Source organism: Phaseolus vulgaris, chromosome 8 (assembly GCF_051622355.1).
Source record: "Phaseolus vulgaris cultivar YP4 chromosome 8, ASM5162235v1, whole genome shotgun sequence".
Classification (NCBI taxonomy): domain Eukaryota; kingdom Viridiplantae; phylum Streptophyta; class Magnoliopsida; order Fabales; family Fabaceae; genus Phaseolus; species Phaseolus vulgaris.
This window is the reverse complement of record NC_143505.1, coordinates 43913059-43923204: the sequence shown is the minus strand read 5'-3', so window position 1 is coordinate 43923204 and position 10146 is coordinate 43913059.

Genomic DNA, 10146 nt, shown 5'->3' with positions numbered 1-10146 from the left:
CTTTGAAGAATCCAAACCCTTTGATGGATGATGAAGGCTGGCTGTGCCTGCTGTTGCTGAGTTGTCCTTTAGATAGGATCTGGGGTAGATTTAATGTGTAATCCACTCTTGATTGAATCCAAAGCATAAACACTCTCAATCTTTTTAAAAGAAAAGTGTTTTTCAAGCTAAGTGAAAAACAACCTGTTGTTTTGTCGAAACAACCGATTGTTTTATACTTAGGTGTTTTTAGAAAAGGTTGAAAACTGTTTTTATGGCTGACTTGCTCTCAAAACCAAAACAACCGATTGATTCGAGGAAACAACCGATTGTTTGTTTTGGTACCATAACAAAAAAATGGTTTGTTTTGATTGAGCATTAAATGATTTTCCAACTGTTTACGCTCCAGTTTTTAATGCTTTGACCAATCTTTAAATGTAATTAATAGTTTGTTAAGATTTGATAACAAACAACAACTTTGTTTTACAAATAGAAAAACAGATTTGAGTTTTTCAGAGATTTTTTTGAACAAATTTTGAAAGAGTTGAGATTGCTTAGAGATTGAGATTGATCAAAGTGTGTGAGATAGGATTTTCTCTTGTATTGATTTCAGATTTCATTCTGTAACAAGTGTAATCCTTGTATCTGTTGAAAGAAACCTTGTGTGTTTGCTGAGAAGTGTTGTGTGTTCTTGAGGGGATCAAGATCAGCATTCTTAGTGTTGGTGTGTTGACCAAGAGAAGTGTGTGTCTTGAGCGGATCAAGGTCACTTCCCTGGTTGTGGTGTAAGTGATCTAGGTTTGATTGCTTAGTGGAATTCCTCAGTGGTTTCTGAGAAGACTGGATGTAGCTTTGGGTTTAAAGTGAACCAGTATAAACATATGTGTGCATTCTCTCTATCCTTAATCTCTATAAATTCAGTTTTAATATTTGCAAACTGGTATAAACAACCGATTGTTTCTGCGAAACAACCGATTGTTTTTCTGGTGCTGTTGTTTTTGCTTTGTGTTTTAGCAAACTGAATTTCTTATCATTTGTTTCTCGAAGTATTTTCATTCTTGGCTTAAAAGTTTGCGAAAACCCTCTTTAAACCATTCACCTCCCCTCTAGTTTAAAGCCATCCATTCTAATAGTATGAATATTCTTGAATTTTTTGTACAATGCAGTGACGAACCTGTCGTCTTGGTGTTCAGACACCTCGAGAGGGAGTGGCAGCTTCCGCTTAGGTCGCTTCCCCCTCGACCGTGGACGCCAAGTGCAAAGAGCAGGGTTCGACCAGCGACGAACCTGTCGTCTTGGTGTTTAGACACCTCGAGAGGGAGTGACAGCTTCCGCTTAGGACGCCTCCCCCTCGAGCGTGGGTGCCAAGTGCGAACAGCAGGGTTCAACCAGCGACGAACCTGTCGTCTTGGTGTTTAGACACCTCGAGAGGGAGTGACAACTTCTGCTTATGACGCCTCCCCCTCGAGCGTGGGCGCCAAGTGCGAACAACAGGGTTCGACCAGCGACGAACCCGTCGTCATGGTGTTTAGACACCTCAAGAAGGAGTGGCAACTTCCGCTTAGGACGCCTCCCCCTTGAGCATGGGCGCCAAGTTCGAACAACAGGGTTCGACCAGCGACGAACCTGTCGTTTTGGTGTTTAGACACCTCGAAAGGGAGTGGCAGCTTCCACTTTGGATGCCTTCCCCTCGAGAGTGGACGCCAAGTACGAATAACAAGGTTCGGGCAATTAAGTCCTCCTTTGCCTTTGAGCAAAGACGAGGCCAGTAACGCGCCTTGAGGCTAGAAACCTTGAGAGGGAGGGGCAGCTCCCGCGTAGGACGCCCCCTCTCAAACGCGAACGCCAAGGCTCAGCGAAAGGATTCCTAGTTAAAGTCCTCTACCGCCTTGGGGGCAAAGATGAGGCCAGTTGGTGTATCCTCCCTAACCACAAAGCATGGGTAAGGATCTGTAAAGAAGTTTCCTTTGTCTAAACAAGAGGTAAGGCAAGGCCAGTTAAAGGTTCACGCACACCCCACCTCCATCGCAGGTTGCTAAGCAGTTAAGCCAAAGGGCGAGAAAGCGTGCTACCTAGAGTTCAAAAGTTTTAAAGTTTGTCAAGGACATCATATGTTAAAGATGTTAGCATCGAAGCACTGTTGGTAAGAGCGGCAAGTTAAAGATGCAGTTATTGGCAAACGAAGATAAATAAGGCAAGTGAAGAAAAGTACAAGTTATATTAAATTACAAGTTTTTAAAGGGGCATTATTCCAAGATAAGTTACACAAGCTCATATTGGGGGCGCCTAGGCACGATCTGCCCATCCACGACGTGGTTCGACGTAGCAAAGGGGGAGACATCCATCTCAGGATGCTTGCAAGCAACCTGAGCAAGGGCGTCCTTGAACCCCGCTGCGTATGCGTCAGTTGCATCGTCGAAGAGCTCCGTCTTGACTCTCCCGAAGGCTTTAGCTTGAGTAGTCAGTTCTGCCTTGGCCCTCTCAAGGGCTTCATTTTGTGGGGTGAGCTCAGCTTCCACCTTCCCCAGCTTCACCTCCCGCTCCGTGGCTTGTTCTTGGAGTTTGACCATCCTCGCTTTGTTGGCCACGTCTTCCTCCTCGAGTCCCACCACTTGGGTACGTAGTGGCATGACCCAGGCCAACAGAGTGGTGTACTCTTGGCTCTTGTCAAAAAGTTTCTTATTGGTCTCCAGCTCAGCCTAGCGAAGGGCATTTAATTCCCGATTCAGCACGGTCTCACAGTTGGAGAAGACCTGAGCCTGTTGGGCCAGTTGCTCCTTCACCAGAGCTAGTTCTTCAGCCAAAGCCAGCTTCTCCTTTGCTTTTGACTCCGCCTCGTGAGAGAAGGCGTCAACTTGGGCAAAGAATTCGCCAAGGCTGAGGGCCAGGCTCTCCCGCACAACCTTTTCGTTGGAGCTTCCCATGGCCCCTTTTTGGTAGCCCTTGAGGATTTGTTGGAGGACCAGGGGACGCTTAAGGGCGGGGTCAGGCTCAGGGACGCTCTCACCACCCACCTCGAGCGTGAAGAGGCTTTGGGGGGATGAGGCGCTGGGGGGTGATCTCTGAGCGAGGCAGGGCGCCTAGCAGAGGAAAAGTGTGAAGTGGCCGCTACCGCCACCCTGTGCCTTTTGAAGACAAGGTCGTCTGTAGTGTCTGCGTCATCATCAGACACAATCTCCACCACCCTCTTGCTTTTCACAAGGGGGGCTGGAGTAGGAGAAGCCCCAACGGCAGCCAGAGGCACGACATCAAGGGGGTTGAGGGGGCAGGAGAAGGTGCGGCTGGTGCGATGTTTGAAGCAGAAAGGGCTGGGGCTCCTGCACCAGTGGCCGCCTCTTCACGAAGAGCTAAGACCTCAACCAACTTTGCGCGCTTCTCTTTGTTCAGTATCATGCCTACACCCAGAACAAGGAGAGATGAGAACTTGGCAAGACAAAGTTAGACAAGAAATCAACACATGCATAAGTAAGAGCAAAGCAGAGTAGAGTTAAGAGAAAGGTCACAAGCAGGTTTTTATACCGATGTAGCCAGCAAGTCTTGATGGGCTATACTCATTCTTGATGAGCTCAACGGTGTTGAAGACTGCCTTAAGGCTAGCCAGCACTTGGCATACCTCACGATTAGCAGAGGATAGCTCATCGAGAGTCTTGACCTTCTTGAGGGTTAATTTCCCCACCCAGTACAAAGGGAACCCATATAGGGATGTGCGGTCGTGCTCAGAGCAGCACATCCTGAAGAATTTCCCCTTGAAACCCTTGTAAGATTGCTGAAACAGTGTAAGGATGACCCTTCCTGTCACCCCGCTGAAGCTTACCCAGAGGTTCTTCCCAGGATTTTTGGCTTCGAAGAAAGACATCTACAGTGGGTGGATGGCCAAAATGGTTGCAAAGGATGGAGAAGGCCCTCACAAAGGCCCAACTGTTGGGATGCAGTTGGGCAGGGGCAACGTTCACTTCAGTTAACAACTCCCTCTCGAAGCTGGTAAGTTCAAGGTTTGAGTTATTGACTCCATCACTTTTGTGCTTTTTGACAGGGATGCAACTACACTCATCAGTAAATCTTGTGATGAAGTATTTGAATGTCATAACAAGGTCAATTTTGTTAAATTTATGTTTTATTGGTTCAATTATATAATGTATATATATTAATTGCTATATTTTTATGTATTTAGAATGTTGCCACTGGTGTAATGCCGAAAGAATTTTTTGTCTTGATTGATAAAGTTGTGCTTTTTAAAGTTAGTTGTACCAAAGATCAAAACTATAGGTTTGACCACTCATTTCGTGTCAAGAAACTGTGTATTGATCATAATGTTATCCAAAAATATTCTGATGCTAGTTTTAACAGTGTGGTATGTATAGATAAATATTTGTCCATCTTTTTTTTGCATTTGTCCAATTTATTGTGAAATTCATTGTGTATAGTGTTATAATGTTATCTTGTCAAGGAACTTTATTCCCAGAACAAACAGATGTGCAGTAAAAAACCAGTAAAAAACCAGTTCAAGATGATAATTCCTCAGTAGCATTTACGGAGGTATTGTTGGATTCAAATGAATAATTTATAATATTTATTGTGGTTGCTACAAATGGAGCATATAAATTTTGGTACTTAATATTTCAGGATTTGTTTACTAAATTATCAAATGAGTCCAATGATTTGCAATCTCACATTGTTGACAGAAGGAGTGATATTGTGTTAAGTGTTAAAGTTGTATCTCCAGGTCTTATAAGAGATTTTGCATCCCCTGCCCAAACACAAGATGATGTTGTTCCATTAAAGACATTGAAAAAAAATATAAAATTGAGAAGGGAGTAATATAATTTCATTATTTAAAAGTTATTGGGTTGTAAGTGATCCTGCCTGTTGACCAGAACGCTGGAACCTGCCTCGTCAAAGGATCGACGTGTGCACCGCTTCAAACCTCCGTCCTTCTTCAAGATCCACCTCAAGCACCTGCAAAAAAACAGAGCGGCGCCGCTGCGGCCGATCGCACTCCAACGCCCAAGTCAGTGACCGAACCACCAAATACTAAGAGCAAGATCACTCGAGAACTCTCAAGGAACCGTGCAATGTTCTCTCTCACAGTCAGCTCTAGAACTCGCAAGCGTAAAGAGTATAATCTGAACGTGCGTACCTCAGAAAGTTCGTTGAGAACTCTTATATACCTGGTCACTTTCTCTCTCCTGGCAGTTACAGACCTGGACACGTGGCTCGCATCCAGTCGTACACGTGCCATCATCTGGAGCCTCCTTGACTTGGGCGCTGCTTCTGACTCTCTTTTTGGCTAAGTTACTTATGCATGGTACTGCCCAGTGCATAGCTAACTTGGGAGCGCGATCTCTACTGGAATTGGCGAGTTAGGGTGCTCTCGTACACCTTCCCTGTGGTCTCGCCGGCCGCCTTCATAATCTACACCACCTTCATCTTCGGCGATGTGCTTGCTCTGGCGATCTCCAATCACTTGGTCGCCTGAGTTTATCATCTGGCGACTTCATCTTCAACTGGGCAATCGCCTGGTATGCTGGAGATCGGAGCACGCCAACTTAACAACTGGCGACTACACGAGCCCCCCGACTTCCTTCCCTTCTGCAAATCTGGCGCCTTGTCAACACGCCTACACTGTAGCTTGATGCCACGTCATCACTTCCGACTACCAGGGCGGTACACAAGCCCCCCAGTCTTAAGCGAAGACTTGTCCAGCGAAAAGACTGAAAGAGTCACGTCAACACCGATCTACGTGGCACTGACGCAGAATTCCAAGCGGTTGTACTTTCTGCTTCTCTGACGCTCCACCAAACCCCTCACCCATCGCTCGACACGTGGCTTCATCAACGGTTACCTTCAGTTACCGTTTGCGCTTCCCAAACCCATTTCGAAAACCCCTTAAACCCATTTTCACTCCACTGTTCCATCACTTTTCCTCGTATTCTCAAACGCTCTAACTTTCTTCTGCAAAAAAGCTCTCAGCGTTCTTCAACATTATGAATCACCAACATCTTTAATCGCCTTCCTGATCATAAAAAGGTACTTCCTTTCCTTCTTCTGCTGGTTTTTCCTGCATTTTAACCGATTCGCATCATCCTGTAACTGTCTGGTGCATACGTTGTGGGTTGTTTTTTCCATTTCTCCTTTCTCGTAACTTAGGGCTTCGTCAATGGTTGCAACGAACCTATGTTCGTTCGTTTTTCACCCTTCTCCCATGATCGAGTCAGCCTCTGCGAACCCTGATCATTTTTCCTTTTCTTCTTCCTTTGCAGCTTCAACAATGACTCGCTCAAAGATCACCCCAAATCCTCCACCTTCATCACGAAACCCTTCCTCACAAGCACACGACCCACCGCGAGCACGCGGCGCTTCATCTTCTCAGGCTGAGAGGCCTGCACCTTCCCGCCCCAACCCGGCCCAGGCGACTCCGCCTGTCACCGGAGGAGCCTCCGTTCCCCCACCAGACTTCAAAAACCTGTATCCCTGGGCCAACTCGACCCTCTTGAGGGAAACATCTTCTGTGAACACTGCTGGGGCAGTTTTGCGTTTGACGAAAGGGGATGAGCCCCACCAAACATTCCACAAGGAGCACGACGAGAAGATGACGGTGCTACCTTGCCCCTCCGACCTGCCAGTTTGCGCTGATGACAAGGCAAACAATGACGGACCCTTTTGTTTCGTCTACACAACCTTGTTCAAGAAGGTGAAACTCAGGTTTCCCTTCACTCGCTTTGAGAGGGAGCTTCTCACCGAGCTCAACATCGCCGTCGCCCAGCTTCATCCCAACAGCTGGGCGTTTGTGCGGGCATTCCAAGTGATGTGCGACCATCTAGGGTTGCCAGCATCTGTAGATGTATTCTTATTTCTCTTCGAAGCCAAGCACCCAGGAGACCGCCTGTGGGTAAGCTTGAATGGGATTGCTGGGAGGTCGACCCTCTCCATCTTCCAGCAATCCTATAAAGACTGGAAGGGAAAGTTCGTCCAAGTGCGCCCCAACGACAAGGACGCTTCCCTACTCGACGGTTTCCCCTTGTACTGGGTAAACAAGGGGAACAAAGAGTCCAAGAGTAGCTTCAGGAGGCCAAGAAGTCCTGACAGCATGGGTGCCTTGGACAGAGACCTTTGCTTCTTTTGGAAGAGTGTGGCGGATGCCAACATCACCTTCCTCACCACCACCCTGATCTGCTTCAAGTTTTACGAGGACCAACTTGAAATCCGCATAGGTTAGAACGTTTAAGTTCTTGTTCTAATACTGCTTCTGTTAACTATTTCTGGGCGTCTTGTGCGTTGGGCACAAGACTTTGGTTTTATTCTTCTGCATCATTTATCTGCTTTCTGTTGCACACTGCCTTATGCATTGATTTTCTCTCTGAACTAACCCATGCATTTCCGGTCTATGCAGATAATATGTTGGGCCAGGGCAAGCTTGCTGAATTAAGGGTGCTCGCCCGAACCCACGGGTTGGCAACAGGTTCACAAACCGTGCCAAACTCGGTGGTGGAGATCGCCGCCGCGCAAGGCCGATCGCCACCCAAGGGCCCAGCTCCTTCCGATGTCCAACCCGCCGCCCAACGCAAGAAACTTGTCCTCAAAAGACCCAAGAGGAAAGCTCCCCAAGTAGTCCACGAGGAGGAGGAGGACGACGAGGTCACTGAGGATGGCCTTGTTACGAAGAGGAAAAGGGTGGCACCTTCTTCACCACCTGCCCCACCCCCTTTTCCAACATCAACACCTCCATCCACGCCTGCTCCACCTCCAACATTGCCTCCTCCGCCAGCTCCTGCCTCACCAGTCCAAGCAATTCCACTGGCAACTACGCCACCTGCGGTTGAGGCCCCCGAGCCAAACTTCATGGAGGACCCCCCGAGCGCCTCCACGCCGTATGTATCAGCTGGAGGGGGTCCTCCTTCAAATGCCTCAGCCGCAGACGTTGCTCCAATCGGGGATGAGGTTGCCCGTACCTCTCCAATTCTGATCACTGAATCCCCGACGTCGCCACCGCGCCAAGAAGCACCTATTGAACAACCAACTAAAGAGGGTGGCGGCGAGAGCCAACAACAGGCCCACCCGGTGCCTCCAACAGCAAGCCTCTCTCTCGAGGTCACAAGGATGTGGGAGCCTTTCTCTGCTAAATTGAAGATGATGGCAGAAGACTTCCCCACTATTATAACTAGAGCTGTGGAGAGCTCCACCAGGAAGCTCCAGGACGACCTCTTCAACCTTCGAACTGAGAACAACACCATGAGGGTTGAGGTAGAGAAGTTGTCCTTCAATCTGACACTCGCGGAGATTGAACACTCCCGAGTAGAAGATACGATGAGCACCGAGCTCCGGTTGGCGCGCAAGGAGGCCACCGATCTTCGCCACAAGGTGCAGCTTCTGGCTCAAGAGAAGATTGAGCTGGAAAGCAAGATTGTGCCTTATCGCGTTAAGGTGGCTGACTTAGAGGCCCTAATAAAAACTGACACCTCCAAGGTGAAGAAACTGGAGCAGAGGTCCGCTGATCGGGAGATCTTCCTGGGAAAGGTGGAAAAGGCGAGGGACGACGCCATGGCTGAGCTTGCCGAAGCCAACAAAGAGAAGGGGAAGATTGCTGCTGAATTGGGCCAAGTGCAAGCGAAATCCAAGAAGGTTGCTGAAGACCTTCTTCAGGCTCAAGAAATCAACGAAAAACTCAAGAAGCAAGTTGAAGAGCTGGAGCAGCAGAACAAGGGGCTGAAAGAACAAACTGAAGAACTCAAGAAGCAGATCGAAGAACTTAATCTGAGTTCTGCCCAAATTCTGGCTGCTGGATTCGAAGCTGCACGGGAACAGTTCGCATGCTTGTTCCCCGATCTGGATCTCAGCATGGTGTCCCTTAACAATGAGGTGGTGGATGGGAAAGTGGTTCCCGCCGAAGACTGATCAATTTCCCCTCATCCACCATCTTTATGCTTTTTCTTTGTATGTAATTGTAATAAACTTTTTCCCTCTTTCTGTATATGTGCCCGAACTGGTATTTACTTAATGAAATTACCTTGGTATTTCTTCCTGTAACTTCTTTGTCTACTTTTAACTTTCCTTGCATGATTTTCTTCCAAGAGATGACTTAGTGAATTCGTAGGCACGATCTTATACTTAACTGCTTCGAACCACTTCAACTTCAAACAACAGTCACTTTAACAACTCGTAATCTTAAGGCAATTAACCTTAGCGTAAAATTACTCTTCAGGCGACGAACTTCAACTCAACTTCTGGCTTAAAACATTGCTTCCCCGATCTGCTTCATCAAAACGGGTCTTTAACTTTCTCGCCACTGTTTGGACTTTTCCTGGTCGCCAAAGACTCTTGGCGATATCAGCTTCTTTCTGGCTTCATACCTTGGCCATTGTTCTTTTATCTGGGGGTAGAGACGCCTTTCGGATCCTTCTCTACCTTCCTGAACTTCAGAACAAACGACCGGGTGGCTAGGCGCTCTCTTCGAACCTACCTTAGCCACCTTCCAAACTTCGTCCACCCTCAACGCCATACCTGAACTCGTTCGAGACGAGAAGGATTTTATCTTGCCTGAACTCGCTCATCGGCGAGAAGGTCTTTAACTCACCTGAACTCGCTCATAGGCGAGAAGGTCTTTAACTCGCCTGAACTCGCTCATAGGCGAGAAGGTCTTTTACTTGCCTCTACATTGCCCCGGGGGTTACATCTTCTCGCCCCCAGAAACACTGAGGACTTTTCACTGGTGCCTCTACATTGCCCCAGGGGTTACATCTTCTCGCCCCCAGAAACACTGAGGACTTTTCACTGGTGCCTCTACATTGCCCCAGGGGTTACATCTTCTCGCCCCCAGTAACATTGAGGACTTTTCACTCTTCCTCGCCTGCGCTCGCTCGACGGCGAGGAGGTCATTATCTTGCCTCAGAACGCGCGAGGGCGTTGAGGTCTTTTAACTGGTGCCTCTGATCGCCGAAAGACGACGAGGACTTAAAACTTTAAATGATGCCTCCGATCGCAGAAAAACGATGAGGACTTAAAACTTTAACTGATGCCTCCGATCGCCGAAAAACGATGAGGACTTAAAACCTTTTAGAAAGCATGCAATATATCTTAAACTTGCCTTGAGTCACATACAAGTGACAAGGTCTTTCTTCAAAACTTTCTGAAAACAACGGGCACGCAATCTAAAACAACTTGTACTTTGAA